The sequence below is a fragment of the Gallus gallus genome, chromosome 1 (assembly GCF_016699485.2).
Source record: "Gallus gallus isolate bGalGal1 chromosome 1, bGalGal1.mat.broiler.GRCg7b, whole genome shotgun sequence".
Lineage (NCBI taxonomy): Eukaryota > Metazoa > Chordata > Aves > Galliformes > Phasianidae > Gallus > Gallus gallus.
The window spans coordinates 118,316,000-118,333,323 of NC_052532.1; the positions used below are offsets into that span (position 1 = coordinate 118,316,000).

The 17,324-nt window shown below is 45.4% G+C and overlaps 1 protein-coding gene and 1 long non-coding RNA gene across 8 annotated transcripts in view; one reads left to right on the forward strand and one right to left on the reverse strand.

Moving 5' to 3' along the window:
* The window catches only part of ZFX (zinc finger protein X-linked), a 22,622-nt gene extending 19,840 nt beyond the window's left edge, over positions 1 to 2,782 (reverse strand). For 3 of the 6 annotated variants that reach the window (XM_015272512.4, XM_015272507.4, XM_015272494.4), the window contains exon 1: positions 2,732 to 2,782. The gene's annotated coding sequence lies outside the window, so the exon portion shown is untranslated. Of the gene's footprint in view, positions 1 to 2,030; positions 2,429 to 2,637 lie in introns of those variants that run through there. The other 3 variants (XM_046912337.1, XM_015272500.4, XM_040669937.2) reach the window with 2 other exon arrangements.
* On the forward strand, positions 2,727 to 16,464 carry LOC107049214. Of its 2 annotated transcripts, XR_005849253.2 has the most exons (4): positions 2,727 to 3,861; positions 13,667 to 13,803; positions 14,052 to 14,159; positions 15,717 to 16,464. It is a non-coding gene; the product is annotated as an uncharacterized LOC107049214 (long non-coding RNA). The 2 variants fall into 2 exon arrangements; XR_001461702.4 differs by lacking the exon at positions 14,052 to 14,159.
* The last annotated feature ends 860 nt before the right edge of the window (positions 16,465 to 17,324 follow it).

The following is a 17,324-nucleotide window of genomic DNA, read 5'->3' on the forward strand; positions in this document are numbered from 1 at the left end:
ATGAGAAAATGCTGCGTTTCTTCCTGTTTGCTCTTCATCTGATCAGCGGACCAGCAAAGCGCTCCTAGGTTCACCACACAAAGGAAGGTATGCCCAGTGGTTCTGCACCCAATGGCAGCTCTGTGGTGAGACCACTCTTCTGTGACGTGAGAAATATCAAAGCGCCTCACTGCGAGCAGCACACCAAAATACTTTCACATTCCTCGGTAATCGCCCTAAACTCTATCTGGAGGCTAAGAAGCAATTCCAGCAGTTTGTCCTGCAAGGTTTCAAGAAGGGCAGAAACTCCTCTCATCTCTTCGGAATATTCCAGCAACACTTACCTCAGGAGCAGGTTCTGGCAATGAAGCAGACAGAAGCATTTCCAGTTCTGGTTTGGGAACCAAAACTCTTGAAGAGAAGCAGGTGCCCAGAAAGAGAACACTTAGTCCTTCTCAGGGGCTGAGTCTATATAGTTCTTTGCTCAAAGCCCACTAATTTGGGAACTGCTCTTCTAACTAGAATGGGAAAAGCCCAGGTACCTTAGCAGTGGGTTTCCATCTCTACAAAGAACTGAACACATACATCTTTAACTTGTTTTGGGTCTATTGCTATGTAGATTTAGAATTAACACAACCCTAAAGAACATCTAATTCGACCTGTAAAGGCAGTTCTTACAAATTGACTTTTATCTATTTATCCAGAGACTTGCCTGGTTTTGGTTTTATGAATATCAAGGCAATATTTTCAAGTGACAAGACAAATAGTAATACATATATTTGTGGAATGAATACTAGCTGTAAGCAATAAAGTAAACTCTGCAAACAAAATATGGCCTTTTCCATAAAACTCCTCCTGAATACAATCAGTCAAGAAAAGCAATGCAGACATGAAATAGTTCTGCCACAAACAAATCCTTGACTTAATAGGCCTAGCAAGGTAATCAAGATGAACTAAGCAGCAATGATCAAGCTGTCAAGAGAGAGGGCAACTTTAAAAATAGAGTTACTTGAAAGAAAATAACTCTATAAAGACCTTTAATATGCAACAGAAATGGTCAGTATTTGAGCTAAAAAAAGGGAGTGGGGAAAAAAAAAGGAGGGGGAGACCCTGGAAAAGCCATCCTGAGTATAAAGAAATACACAAACTACTCTTTTGTGTACTCCTGAGGCAAGAACAGTTTATCTGTTCATCCAGGATGAGAGGCAAAAAGAACCGAATACCCACACAGTGAAACTCTCACTCATCCCAGAATAAAGCAAAGAACAGCCAAATTTCCCATTCTTGTCCAATAGCCCCAGCCCACACTAAAAATACTTGAGTACAACCACAACCATGTCCCCATCATGCCTTGCTACGTTACATTAAAAAAAAACCAGCATGCCTCTTATGTCCCAATTGGATTGGAGCCCTGAGCTGTCCGAAGCTTCGTGGTGGCATGAGACCACCACGGGTTCAGCCTACGCCACTGCTGCAGTGTCATAACTCTCTCTACGTGACCCATTTACGGAGAATGCCATGTGCACACATGCTCTCAACCACACACACGAAAGGTTAAAAATGAGACTCCTGCACCACCTAGTCCTTATCTTGGATGTAACCCCCACCATTATTAGGTGAATAAATGGAATAAAAACAATGTTACAAAGGTGACAGTGTAATCATTTCGCTGTTTATTTCTTTATGCATCTCCCTCAGTTTTGGCAGGAGAATCAGCACTGCTGTTTTCATTGTGGTACGGTAAAAAAAAAAAAGAACAAAACAAAAAACAAGTCTTTTTCTCTTTGTTGTAGTTCAGGGGTGTGAGTATTTGCAGGAACTGGTTACAAAAGAGGCCTTCTGCAGATTTGGCAGAGGTGTTGAGCACCAGGCGACACCTAAGCTAACGCTCAACAAAACCTACGTTAAGGATATAACCAGTCCTGGGCGCCCCTCAGAAACTACTTTCCACTGTGCTGGAGACCTCTGCAGCAGAGGGGTCGGTCAGCTTGGAGGAGAAGAGGCCACAACCGAGGGGGGCCCAGAGGGCCGGGAACACTGCGCCTCCTCACCTGGGTCCTCGCTGGCGGCGGGGCAGGACGCTGAGGGCAAACCTCCCACCGCCGCGCCGGCTGCGTAAAAACCCGCCCGGCCCAGGCCGCGGGCAGGCGGGAGACAGGCTAGCAGCCCCGGCGCTGCAGCGCAGGAAGCTACCGCGGGCCGGAAAGCGCCGAGCTCCCCCGCGACTCGCCGGCTGCCAGGCGGGGAGGAGGGAGAGGCGGGGGAGCGGCGGGGTGGGCAGGCTGTCCCTCTGCGGAGCCTGCGGCCCGGCGCCGCGCAGAGCGGGGCCAGGGGCTCCCCCCTCCGGCCCGGCCGGGCTGCGCTTAGGCACAGGCTATGGCGAGCGATTAATTCAAGATGGCGCCCGGCGCCCTCCGCCTCCCCCCCCCGCGCGCCGCCATTTTGTCTCCTCCTCCACACACTCTCCGAACCCCCTTTGGCCGGGCCCGGGGCCTGGCACCGACCTCGCCCGCCTCCCCCAGGACCCGCAACCTCTCCCCTCCGCTCCCGCCCCCCTCCCGCCGCCGTCCCCGCCGTCCAGGGCCGCCCCGGGCGCGCGGAAAACGCCGGCCCGAGCCCTGCGGCCCGCTCTGGTGCCGAAGCCCTGGCGCGGCCTACCTGCGGCCTCCTCGGGGCCTGCGCCGCGGCCTGCTGCGGGCAGGGGAAGGCCCGGGCCGGGCCGGGCGGCGGGGCCCGCTCCCGGGCTGCTTACCGTGCGGGTGGCGGGCGGCGGCGCTCGGCTCGGCGCGGCCTCTCTCAGCGCGACTGGGCCGAGCGCGGCGGCGGCTGCGGCGGGGCGGGCGGGCGGGAGGGGAGGGAGGGGCCGAGCTCGGAGCTGAGTGGAAGCGGCCAAGCTCCCCGGGCCGGGCCCGCCGTCAGCACGTCACGTCACTGCCCGAGAGAGACCCAGGAAAAGGCGGAAGGGAGCGCGCCGCCGCCGCTGCCCGCCGCCTCGGGCCAGCCGCCCGCTGGGGCCGGGGCCTGTGCCGGACGCGGCGCGGGAAAGGGTGGCGGCGGTGGTGGTGGCGGCGGCGGCGGCGACGGGAGGGGGAGGCGCGGCGCGGCGCGGCGGCGCTCGGCTCCCCGCGGCTCCTCCTGCCGCCGCCTCCGCCGCTGCTCGGCCGCCAAGCGCCGCTCGGGGCTCTGCGTGCGTCCCCGGAGCGGAGCGGCGGTCCCGGGGACCCCCACCCGACCCGGCCCCTCCATACTGGAGCCTCCCCCGCCCTAAGGCCGCTATCCCGCGGTGCAGGCCCGTGGCCCGGCCCGGCCTTGTTGTGGTGCGGCCCGGCGGGCCCCGCTCTGCCGCCGGCCTGGCCGAGGCGTCCCGGGGTGCGGATATGGGGGGATTTTGGGGCGCGGAGATGGAGCGATGGGTGTTAGGGGGCCTCGGGCTTCGGGTGGTCTTGTGTCAGCGGGTATGGCTGCACCCTGCAAGTATTACTAACAGTAATAACAACAGTTAAGCAGAGGGGCCCCAGATTTTGGTGGGGAAAGTGGCTCCCACACGAATTGGGAACGGTGCTACCCCCAGGGCTACTGGCACTTTTGTAAAAGGCAGCTGTGGTGCCTTGGCCCAGTGCTGCTCATGCAAGGAGACAGAAATGGGGGAAAAAGAAAGTGGGGAAAGGGTCTCCTTTCATAGACTGCAGAACGTTTGGAGGAATGTTCTGTCAAAAGCGATGTGCTTGGCTGGCAGTGTTTTCTGCTCCTTGTCCTAAAAGTTAATCAGATTTTCTTTTGTTTTTCAAGAAAACAGTCACTGTTGATCCATGAGAGATGCAGCCTAGAGTGTTCCAGCTATTAGAAATTACACACCACAAGCAGCCCTATGGCAACAAGGAGGTAAATTCATGTAATTATGTGATCAGGGCTTGAGGAGACTGCTTCTTGTGCTATTCTCACCATTGAAGTAAACTGGAAGTAAACTGACTGTCACGCTTATCAACTGATGCATGCGTGACTTATCTGGCTGTGAGCAGCACACACACAATGTTTATGTTGGGCATGTCTATGCTTTGGGCTCAGCACTGACTCAGCTGTACCCTTGTGCTGTAGTCTTTCCTGTCCTAACACACAGGCTTTAAAAGTAATTTGGGATTGCTTGTGAAATTCTTACATGGCAAATGTGTACCCTGACCATGGTACTGTGAACAGAGGAGAAGTCATTACGCTTCAAAAACAAATCTATTTACTTCACCAGAGTTTTAGTTAAACTTTTATAGAATCAGTGCAACCTTGTATTGCAGGACAGGTTTCTAAAATAATTACCTTAAAAAGAATTGTTAGTTTTCACCATAAGTGTGATATAAATGTAAAATAAATTAATATTCTTGTTAGGATGAAAGAGGCCGAGGAGGCAAGAGCAGAGAAAGATGTTCACTGATTCATAATCAACAGCAAGTGAGATCTCATATAAGCATTTTTTTAAAAGGTCAAAGTATTTATTGTTTATCACATGTGCATTGGTAAGTTTTGTGGCTGGGGCTTGCCTCTAATGGCCTTTATTATACAGTATTTCATAGAAGATAGGCCACTAGAATGGTTAAGGTACTGGAGCATTTGATATATGAGGAGAGACTGAAAGAGCTGGAACTGTTCAGGCTGAAGAAAAGGTGGCTCAGGAGGATTTTACCTTAAATACCTCATGAGGGGAGTGAAGACAACATTGCCAATGTTACTCATTGGGTGTTCAGTGTCAGAGTGAGAGGTGGTGGCACAAATTGAGATATAAGAAGGAAAAAAATACCTTGAAGTTGATCAAACTGGTGAATTCGCTCATCTTTGGGGATGCTCAGAACAGAACTGCACAAAGCCTCAAGCAACCTGCTGTAGCTTGAGACCCTGCTCTGAGCAGGAATTGGACCAGATGTTCTTCAGAGGTTCCTTCCATTTTCATGCCTCTATGCTTTTGAAGCCTTTTTTTTTTTTCCCCAACAAATTCAAAGTGCATAGAAAATTATAATGAACAGCAGGGCATCCCACAAACTGTTTAGTTCTGAGCACATACAAATTAGTCATTCAGCTGAGGAATGGAAGTCCAGAATATGTGGCAAGTTACCCTCAAATATTCAGCATATCCAAACGTTAGGTCATTGGAAGGAGAGATGTCAAAAAAGCTATGATGTCACTGGGAGGCATATCGCCAGATGTCTTGTGAACATATGAATATTAACTTTTTTTTCTGGTCATTCTTGGTTATTCATCCTGTCAGCATATAACCATTCCACCTCTATCTTCTTTTTCCTTGCTGCTCAAGAGTCAGGTAACAGCAGCTTTTGGGTCATTAAGGAGAGACTATTTGTCCTCATCTATTCATCACCTAAATGTTATCCCCAGCTACTAATGTTTCTCATGCCAGCCTGTAAGCCCGGCATGATCAGGAATGGGGGAACTCCCATTTCTTGAGCTGCCAGAAAGGAAGCCGTTTTCACAACTGATACTCACAGCCATTTCTTCTCTCACATGTAATGAGGGAGTCCAAGAGCAGGAACATGCTTGAAAACTGTAGATAAAATAAGAGTGTTTGCACCACATTATAAAAACATACAGTGATGTATTTGCACAGATGTTTATGTAACTTGCACTTTTTGGAGTGCAGTAGACAAATGGTAAAAAATACATCATAAACAATAGGATTTCAGACTTCAGTTAGAGGTGAGATTGGGTTAGTTTTAATACAGAGACAGAGGATAGCTTCTATGTTAGTTTGTAGCTCAGTTGTTTCAGAGCCTACAAACAGAGCCCTTACCTTTTGATTCTCATTTTACCTGTGGTCCAGTGTGTCTTTAGTTTTCCCTAAAACTTGTTTTAGTGTCTGTCACTCAGCAGTAGGTAACCTTGCTATATGTGACTTTGCTCTCACCAACTGAGCTTGTGGCTTTTGCTGAAATATCCTTTTGAATTCTACTCAAACTCAGTTGTCACTGGGTTAATTCCAAAGCTATGTAGTAGTAATTTCTTACTTGGAGACTTCATTAATACATTGTTCATTACGCTGTTTTGCTCAGGTTCCATCTTAGTTTTCTCAAAAAGAGTAAATGTGCATATTACCAGCTCTATATGTCATGAAAAACTGGTGTGGCTGGGCATTGCTACAGCTGTTAATGCTTGCATCCACGTCACTGACAATTTGTGTGCAGACAAATTCTAAAAATGAGTAAAAAGCCATTTTCAGTCTCAGTTCCTTCCTGTCTATCTTGTGCCTTATTTCCTGGTTATCAACAACATGCTTAACAAATACAGATGTCCAAGTAACACTACCCAATTTCTGAAGCTCTAGCTCTACCATTGTTAACTGCTCTAAGTTACAGAAATGAGACACTATGTTTGGGGTAGTCAACTTTCTGTTGGCTGCTTTGTAGGCCTTTATGTAAGATCTGTTTGCTTTTTTATCTACAGCCGTACTGAGTTGTTTTATCAGCCAGTGAGATTATGATGTTTCCTTTCATGGTGGACAAACCCATCGACTGGTGATGAGTCATCAATTTTGGGTTAAATCAGCTGCCAAGTACAAAAAATATTCTGAGCCTGTTGACATATTCAAGGTTTTCCTATGCAGCCACAGTAAGGGGGAAAAAATTAAAGGCTGGGTTAGGAAGGGAAGTGGGGGGGTTCTTCTAGTTTCTCACGGAGTGGTCTTCTGCTAATATACTTTCATAGCGGTTCTATGGAGGTTGCTCCAAAGGTAATGCCTCCTATTTGCTTCCATGGTAAGTACCACACATATAAGGAGCACAGTGCCACCATTTGATAGACCAAATTCTCAACTACAAAACACTGTTTTTAATATAGTCACCTGCATGAGCTATGCATTTTTACCAGCAAGAAGAACCTGCATGCTGCAGCTGTAAAAATCTGCAGCAGTGGAGGTGACACACTGTTGCTGTCACCAGTGCTGAAATGCACCAGCCACCACCTCACTGTGTTGACATACCTTTTGGTATCCGTAAATATTCATCAAGCATCAATGAATATCAATGGGTGCAATTGTTTACGCTTTTCTTTCATATGCGCTTCCATGTCAGGCGCTGTTTTGACTGACTGCCCTTCTGCTGCCACCTATTGTATGACAACAAAATGTAATATAATATTGGTGGGAAGGTTCAGCCTCTAATACCACATGACCAACATCCACCTCTGACATCATGGACCAACGTAATAAAATGGGAGGTGTTACTTTCAGAGCAGCCCTTGTACAAATAAATTTTTGTGTCTTCCCATTTATATTTGAAACCTTTTAGTGGAGAGGAAATATTCTTATCCAAGGGTCTAAACTCTTTTCTTTTCTGTTTTGGTTATTAATATTGTTCTTGTCTCAATACTTAACCTGAAATTGTTTAATTAAAAATAAGTAAATAAGGAAAATAAAGAAAGTTGCTTATAGTGGTGGTAGAAAGGTTTACTTCGTAACTAGTAGCTGCTAACTTACTGAAAGAAATAATTGGAGAAATATATCTTTTCACGTTAGCTGAGTGCGATGTACTTTTGAAACTAACTACGTAACAGTCAGAAGTTTGATGTAGTTAAATATAAAAACTTGTATGTGTGAAAACCAGAGTACTCTGCTAAATCATTAGTGATACACAGGAAGAATGAAATACTTCTATTAGTGACATCTCTGCTATTCACCTAAGCAACCCACGGTACATAGCAAAGACTACATCTCTTTTGAACAAATGTGGACTTCAAAACCCTAGACCTCTGAGTGTTTGTGTTCTTGTTTTTTTACTGCTTGCTATGGCTACTGAAACTGCTCTTGACACGGAAAGTAGAGGACAAAGAGCTTTGTAGTACATTAGGAACAGCAGGTTTAAGCAAAGGTGTATTTCCATCAGCAGATGAAAGAGGGGTGCTGGAGTTAAGTGTTCTCATTTTCAAAGTAGGAGCAATAGCTAGATGTGTTTGTGGTTCATGGAGATTAAATAAAGCTGTTTTCAGTGCACAAGCACTGGGCAGGTTTTAAATTGTGAACTTTTGCTGGGATAGGTTTGTCAGCAAGGCTAATTCCATTATTAGAATTATTTTACTTAGGAAGAAGTATGGCATAAATCTTAATAACCAAAGTGGTTGTTTACAGTATAAGCTACAACTGTACTAGGAGCATTTTTCATGCACAGTGTATTTGGGATAGTTATACTGAAAAGGATTCCTTGTAAAAGGGTGTCTAAAAATGAAGTATGAGGGATGAGAAATCATTCTATGTATATTATTCGATCAGCAGTTCCAGATAACCCTGGAGTCTTATAAGTAATCATAATAAAGAAAAGGCTGCCAGATCAAAGGTCTGTTAGACCTCATAAGGTATTTCTGGACAGTGACAAGTAGAAAATGCCCTACACTTGTACTTTTCACTAGGCAAGTGTAGAGTGGTACCTTCTTAAAAATACACTCCTGCCTGCCTCTGTCACTGGAGGAGATAGATGGTCCATTTAGTGTAATAAATGTACATCTCAAAACGTTTCAGAAAGAGCAGTGTCAGGACCAGTTCCCATTTGGCTAAGCAAGATGAGTCAGGTACTAGTAAAGCAGCCCATCGTGTTAAAGTCAGTCCTCATTAAAATAATGGATAAGAAAACACAAGATTTCTTTGATAAGGAATAAAAGGATAAGACTATAACTAACACCAGTAAGTATGGCTTAGGGACAAAAGATCTTGACAAGTATATCTTCATCACTTGCGTAGGTAAGAAGCTTGAGAACAAAACTGTGTAGAGTGAACTTTGGTAGAGTGCTTCATACTACTCACTTAGTCTCACTTAGCGTCAGTGCAGCATATTTAATGGTTTAAAAGCTGATGGGCTAATGGATCTGAAGAAATAACCAAAGCTGGATTGTTCATAGAGGTCAAGGCTTAGTTACGGTATCTGGCTCAACACCTCCATCTAAAAATATTGTCATTTTAACAGTGGTGGTGGGCTGGGTGAGTAATGAGAAGAAGTACAATAATGCAGAACAATCACATAGGCTGGATTAGTCTGGAAATCGAACAATTTAAATAAGTTATGTCTTAACGTGTCCAAATATGAAAGTATTTATATGATGACTGCTCCAAAAGTAACACCTTCTACTTTATTATATTGGCCCATGACATCCAAGGTGAATGTTGGTGGTGTGACAGTAGAGGCTGAACCTTCCCACCAATATCCCGTTACATTTTGTTGCCACGTGACAGGTGGCAGCAGAGGGGCCATCTGACAAATCAAAGTGCATGTGAAGTAATGGTGTGGAGTTGAATTCCTCCATGCAGAAAAAATGGCTCCTACTGACATTCATCAATGCTTGCTGAATATTTGTGGAGACCAACCAATGGATGTGAGCACAGTGAGGCAGTGGGTGGTGCATTTCAGCAGCGGTGACATTGATGTGAAAGATAAGCCACATTCTGGACAGCCATGCAGAGCTGTTGCCCCACAGAATGAAGAGTGTGTCAATCAGCTCATCCACACAAATCAGCTAATGGTGATTACTATGTTGAAAAATACATGAAGATGTAGCCAAAACTGGTAGCTGGATGTTCAAACAGTGGATTCAGTTTAAAAATCAGAGTTTACTTTCTAAACAATAAAATATGATCAACCATGACAAAACACAGGGGACAGAGTGGGTTCCCTCCCCCTTCGCTTCTTCAGCTCAAGATAGGATGAGTTTCTCGTATTTTTGATTGAATCCAAGACATTTGATTTATGAGTGAGTGAGATTTAATGGCTTAAATGAGATTTAAAGTCAGATGACCTTGTAATTTCAGAATTGGAAAGAACTACAGGTATCTATAAGAATATATAGAGTCGTATTTTTAGTGTTCAGATGTTTTCTATTTAGGAATAGTTTCAAATCATTCCTTCTGCTGTGTCAGGACTTGCCCTGTAGGTAGTTATTGCTGTTTGGCAGACAGTGAGATACTGTAATTTTTGTAGTCTGCATAAGGTTGTTCAAAATTTCTAAAGGATTGTCCAGGAAAATATTAATAGTAATGGTAATAATATGCATTTACCAGACAAGTGATTTACAATGCAATTGCTCATCACCCACCAGCTGGTGCCCAGTCAGTCTCCAAGCAGTGGTTACCCATCCAGCCAACTTCCCTCAGTTTTACAGTATTTTCACGTGATGCTATACTGCATGAAGTATCCCTTTGGCCAGTTCAGGTCAGCTGTCATGGTCTGTCTGCTGTGCCCTGAAGCCCCCGTCACTGACAGCGCAGTACCAGAAGTTGAAACATCATTGGTTCTGTACAACACTGCTCAGCAAGAACAAAAACATGTGGTAGTAACATTGTTTTCTCCCAAAGCCAAAACATAGCATGGTATTAGACACTATGAAAAAAAATAAATAACTGTCCCAGCTGAAAGCAAACCTGCAGAGAGTTCCAGGTAGAGTGCTGTAGCACTCTGGTGTTTGCATGCAGCCAGCAGCACCCGTTTTCCCTCTTTCCATATTCCCAGTCCTTTAATCAGCAGGCTGAGCAGACTGAGATGATACTGCTGGTTTTCTTTGCTGTCTGCTTTAGGAAGGGGTCTTTCTGTGTTCACCACAAGAGAATGTTGCCAGCAGTGTGCCATCACCAGACCATCATCACCGTCCCAGGGGTTTCCGTGCAGGACCTGGAAACACAGTGAGGAACTGGCTGTCACCCACAGAAGGAAGTGCGTCAGAGGTGATTTAATCCCAGCCACCATGCCCAAAACTGAGTCTTTAACTCTTTCACTTGGAGCAAGAGGGCAGTTGCTGGCACCTAAACGAGCAGTGCCAGTAATTGCTGTGTGCTGTGATAAATGCATATGGCCATGCACAAGTCTGAATGTATGAAGCAAAGTCCCTTGGAACTGCCTACAGCAAAAGTTGAAGTCATCTGGAAGTCACAAGATGTCTTATCTGTAGTATGAAGTCATGAGTCATTTTATGCCCAAGAAACCAACATCATCAAATTCAGAGAAATCACAGCGTGGGACAGACACAATGAGACAAAGAATACACGATGCTCCAAGGTACGAAGGAATATTAAGAAGAGCCAGGGCTTGGAATTCCTGTTGCATGGAGGAATGAGAGATGAATACCATTTATCTGTCTTGCAGATAGGGAATTGCAAGCCTATAGAGCTGCTCAGGTCTCACTATGTATTGTGTGATCCACAGGTATCAAAGGGCAAATGCTTTAAAACCTTGCAACGTTCTTCCAAATCACAGCTCTTGTCGGTATTCTTTTGGCACCAAAATGGTCACACGCTCTTCACAGGCAGTGTTTTCCTTGTTCTTCAGGTGGCTCTGCTAGTTATTTGCCTCACTGAATAGAGGATAAAATCAGCACATTGCTCTGTGACTGTCACCTGCTCTCTCCTCTGACTTCCTAGCACCTAGCAGCAGTCCTCTTGGGTTTGTTTCCTCATGGGATACAAGGCTTAGAAGGCACAACCTGGGTTGGAGAAGTGCCCAGGCTTTCAGAAAGCCTGGGGTTCAGGTAGCATCTGGCTTGATGTTTGTCAGAATAAATGGCTGGCCCACTGAGACAGGCATATTACAGCCCATTCCAATATCCGCGGCACCAAGCTACTGACTCACTTCAGCCCATGGAGCTTGGAGACGTAAGTGCCAAATGAGCTCAGGCATACTGAGCCGCCCCATGATGTAGCCTAATAATTACCTCTAGGACCAGAAATGCTCTCCTGTTTTTTTCAGCAGTGTGATTGAATTTGACCATGTGTATCTGTGTCCAAATTTAGGACAAATTTAGACAGATGAGTTGGAGATGTTCAGTGTGCTGCCCACGTGTACAGGGAGCTGAAATGCTTGGGAGCCAAAGGCTTAGGTACTAAGGAAAATGAATGAAGGGATAAGAGAGAAATATTTTCCTTTGATGGGAAAGCTAGTTGAAGTGAATGAAGAAATGAAAAAAAGATTGACTTGAAGAATTGTCTATTAGTACACTAAATTCTTTTGAAGTAATTGCCACTAAAACTGCTTATACAGTCATAGAATCATAGACTAATTAAGGTTGGAAAAGACCTCTAAGATCATCCAGTCCAACTGTCCACCTACCACCAATATTGCCCACTAAACCATGTCCCTGAGTGCCACATCTTCACATTTCTTGAACACCTCCAGGGGCAGTGACCCCACCACCTCTGTGGGCAGCCTGTTCCAATGCTCAACCACTCTTTCAGAGGAGCAAATTTTCATATATTCAGCAGTCTTTCAAAGCACACTTTCATAGAACCGTGGAATCACAGAGTTTGGAAAAGACCTTCTAAGATGATTCGAAGTCCAACCATTAGCCTGATCTAACAAGTTCTCTCACCAGACCATGTCCCTTTGTGCCATCTTGATATTTCTCTTTAATACCTCCAGAGAGGGGGACTCCAGCAGTTTCCGGAGCAGACTGTTCAATGCTCGGCCATGTAATTTTTCCTAGTCCTGCTGTAGACCTTGCTGAGGTCTGTAAAATGATGAAAAATAAGGTATAAAGGAAAACCCTATGAAAATATTACAACTTTTTTCATTTGGAGGCAGTTTTTCACGGTAAGGATGTGATATCGAATGGCAAAGGAGTAGGAAGTACACGTGCTGAACAATAAAATGGGACATAAGCATTGTATTTGTCAGTGTAGCTTGATATCTGAAGAACGGACTCAGTTTTGGACAGAGCCTCTAGTTGTTCCTATTTACAAAGAAGAGTAACAAAAAATGTGTTCGATCTGACGACTGACTTTTACTCATGTGTTTTCATGCATCTCAGAGAACAGTGTCTGACATAAAGAAGCCCCCAGCAGAAGCATGAGGTGCGTTTGGAACAAGGAGAGGAATGTAAAGGGCCTGTGTTGGGTCTACTTGTGCTGTGTACTGCAAGACTGCAAGGTGGCTGTAGAGAAGTGTCAGGAGAGCATCTGTACATCTGCATTCTTTCTCATGGTAGTGTTATGCAAAGGCAATGGGCTTAAGCTGACCTAATATGTTTAAACTGGTGAAAATGTTGGAAGGCCAATGAGATCTGCACTGTTGTATATCTCAGGTAATCTCTGTAGTTAAATCATTGGAGGCAGGCAGCACAGCGTCCCTTACTTTGAAGCTGTGTGACATTTTGCATGATACAAGTTTTCAGATGCTCAAAGAACTTTGCCAGCTTTCACAAGCCTGAAATTTTCCATTAGGGGTGTTGGCCTCAAACTGATCTTTTTTGGAAAGGCTCCAGACACAGTTTTTACAGCTGCCTGAGATCAAAACTGCAGATTTTTTTCCCCCCTTGTTAAAAAACAATGATAATAATGAAGAAAATCAAATTTATAGAAAGAAAAATGTTCTGAAAAGAGGTCTTAATCTCAAACAGCACAGTGGTCCTCGTGTGGAGCAGGGGTCCCTGCTGTCCTCTGGAGAATACATGAAAAGCATTGACATTTCTTGGTTTACCAATACCCAGTAGACTTCTTGGCATTTAGTTCTTAAAGGCAGGATTTCCACATTAATTTCATAATTAAGCGCTGCGCAAGCTTAAAGGAATTTCTAATGGGGCAGGGAGGTTAATCATTTATTCTACAGCTTCAAATAACATCTTCTTGGTTTAAATTCTCGTTGTTTTAGGGAAAAACTAAAGAAAAAACAGTCCAAGGCTTACCTTATGATTCTGTAGGCTCACATTTCATTTGTCTTATTTCTCCAAGGATCAAACAGACCTCTTTGTGAGCTGTTGGTACATGCGATGAAGGTGAAAGGACTGGTAATTCAACCTAATGTTTCTGGAGGACAGCCTGAGAGATCCTGAAAAAGAAGGTCTAGGGAAGACCCAAACAGTTAAAAGGTATTTTTATTCTCTTCTTGGCTAAAGAAGTTGCACATGGCCCTGAGGGCTATCTGCCTCGGTGACTACACAAGCATTGTGTTTTGAAATAGGACTGTGCCAGCCCCTCCCTTCTCTAATAAATAGTTAAGCAAGACAGCGGGGCATTACAAAACAAATCATTAAGTTGAGCAGCAAACTCTGTTTTCAGTAGGACTTGAAATGTAGTATAGTATAAACTTATTTTTGTTATGTATTTGTTGTTCCAGAACCCAAAAATGAACTTTGTGTCAAGCAAAATTCTTGCGGCTACATGTGTATGAGACATGACAGCTCTTGGAAACCCTCAGGTCTCAGATACCATATAGACATGAAAAGTGGGTTCCTCCAGTACAGGCATGAGCAATTCCTTTCCTAAACTTACATGAAAATACAAGTTGTGACGTGACACTTTCATGTACGATTAGACCTATGGGACTTGAGAATGGAACAAAAGTAAAAGCAAAGCACAGCTTCTGGAAGTAAAGGTCTCTCTTATGGAGTCCCTTATTTCTTCATCCTCACTTGAGTTGGAATGCAGAGTCTGTGGGTTCCTTACATTGGTGGGGGGTTTGTGCTCTGTAATAGTGTGCACAGGAACTCGTCAGGTCCATCAGCTCGTCAAATTGCACTGGTAAGGATGGAGAGTGCACTTGTCAGTGCTATTAGTGTCTGCACAGACACCTTGACAAAAAGTTGAAAGTCCTTTACAAGGCAGGTGTGGCTGTGTAATGGGATAAAGTAAATTTCCAGCACAAAGACACACATTGCTGGAATAGCAATAGCGTGAACTAAGTAACATGAAGAAAGGATTGTGCCTCCTTCAGGAAAATAGAAGTAATTTAAGATTAAAGCTCTGAAACAAAAGACAGTCTTATCTTTGAGCGCCTAATAGTCCCACAGTACTAGTAGGACACTCCATGTGCCTGAGGTGGGCACACACTCGCTGTGCTGGGACACACTGGTGCTGCTGGCGCAGCGCGTTAACACACGTGTTATCAGATAGGCAGACGAGAGGCCAAAGCCATGTGGGAATATGGGAATACCTGCAAGTGTTGTGGAAGGAATAATTATGATCTCATACCTCTGTTGGTGAAAAGTGTGACTCCATTTTAGATTTATAAAGAACTGAGTCATACACAATTACTACTGCGGGAGTAAATGGGAAATGCTTTTTGCTAAGCTTTGTAATCGGTGACATTTTCACTGCAAGCAGGGAAAAGTAGAAAAGAAAAAACATTCTACTTCTGTATATGCAGTGCCAGTCATACCAAATAATGATTTCTAAAAAGTCCTGGAGTGAAACCTTCCCGAAGCTGGGATGTTCAATTCCGAATGGGGAGTACTTGGAGTAAATGAAACATTTTGAGATGAATAACAGATGATTAAGCCATACAGGAACAAAAATAAATCATACAACCCGAGGGAAAACCTGAAGGCACATTTGAAGAAGGAAAAGCTTTTCAGGCCCTTCTATCATATTGTAAATAAGCCGAAGCAGTAACTAACTGCAGTGTTGGCAGGGGAGAAGGCTGGGGCTATCTTTCTGATTAGAACAACCTCTGTCTCACACGTCTGATTTCTTTACCAATGCTGGCCGAGAGGCAGTGAAGGAGAGCTGTGCCCTGACTCATCTGAGTGCTCCAAAATCCCTTCGGATCAGCCTCACGTCAAATGGACCCTCAGCTGCCAGTGGGAGAAAGGCATGTAGAGCTGCCCAGCGGGCCTTGCTCCTACCATGGGCGGGAGCTTGAATGGCCAACAGCTGCCTTCTGGCCAACCCCATGCTTTTTTTATGGTGGTATTTGTTATCCTTATGATTAGGAAACACGAGACTTAAATTCGTGGCCTTTGTTGATTTTTTTTTCTTTTTTTCTTTTTGTGCTTTTTTTCAGGTTGTCATTTTTTATCCTTTCAAGGTAAGAGAGGACAACTTACGTGTCTGTGCCACTTATAGACACGTTTGACTGTTGCAGCCGAAAAGCTCCCGCACTGCGGTGCCGGAGGCATCAGGCACTGCGCCGAGCAGCCGTGGCGATGACGGTGGCAACGGCAGAGCTGACGCAGGACGGGCGCCCACCGCGGCCGGCCGTCATCGGGCAGGCACAGGCGCCATCGTACGGCCGGGAAGGGACGGGCTCTGGAGGCTGAGCTTGGCGCGGTACCTGGAAACGGCTGTGAGAAAGGGAGGGCAGCCGCTGGGAGGCCTGCAGGTGCCCAGCCCCGGCCAGGCAGCGAGATGCCTTTCAGATGCTTTTGGGTTTTGTATGTAGCGGAACAAAACCGGCAGAGACGTTACTGAGGAATTCACGCTTCTTCGGAGCGCGGTGTGAGCCGTGCCTGCGCTCGGCACTGCCCACGGACACGTGGAACTCTGAGAAAGAGTTACTGACGCGGCGCTGCAGCTCTGTGCCGTTGCACAAGAGGCCTCCGTGCGGTACTGCAGGGCTCTGTTGCGTCACACCGCCTCCTTACATCATCCTGAAGTAACAGCGCCTGACGCCACGCCTGCAGTCAGCGGCGGGCCTGGAGCAGTGCTCGTGTTTAACTGGAGCCACTGCACACTCCTGTAGGGGAGGTCAAACATCAGGGCTGCACGGAAGTTGCACATAATGCAACAAAATAAAATGGTGTCCTCATTTATTTTTTTTGGCCGGATCTAAGCCTGACTGCGCTTTCAAGCCTTGACGCCTTTCTCAGTGCCTTATAATTACTTCTTCAAAGAACAGACCCCATAAAGCATCGCGCGCTGCATGGTAACTGTTAGTCACGGCCTGAACCACTGATTGAGCACCTGGGGAAAGGACCCAGTCAGCCCTGTGAGTGCAGGTGAAGGCAATTCAGCTGTGTGACCAGAAGGGGTGGAGCCTGGCTGCGCCTCTCTTAGGCCTCATTTAAGGGCTGACTGCCACTGGATCTCGGGTTGGAGATCCTGCCTTTGTGGAGTCCTTTCTGGGAGCTCAGATCTTTGGAGATAGCTGAGCACATCTACTTTCCTGTGAAATACCATCCTATCCGAGCTGGTCCCTCTGTTGTTACGTTTTTGTATCACCCTTCCACCATGCTAATCTTTCTGGTTGTAACACGTGCAAATAGAAGCTCTCAGCTTTCTTTATTCCTTTTCTACATCTCAGAGTTATTCTATTTCCAGCAGAGCTACTCACTGACCTTTTGCTAGTGTTGCATATATGCAACAGTGTAAGTGACAAATGTACTAATGCTTTTGAGAAATGCCCCTGTGTCACCAAAGAATGACTTCTTCCTCATATTTCTGTGACGCTGGGCAAAGCCAGCTTTGTATTTATTAGTTACCTATGTGAAGGAATACATAAAGGCCTTTGGAAAGATTATAGCACTTATTTTGAATTGCAGATGAAGACAGTAAGACCTAATCTCCAAAGTATCTGGATGCCCAGAAACACCTATGGGTGTGTAACCACTTTGGAAGCATTTTGGCATTTCTGTAGTGTTACACCCACACATTCAGTACATCGAGGAAGAAC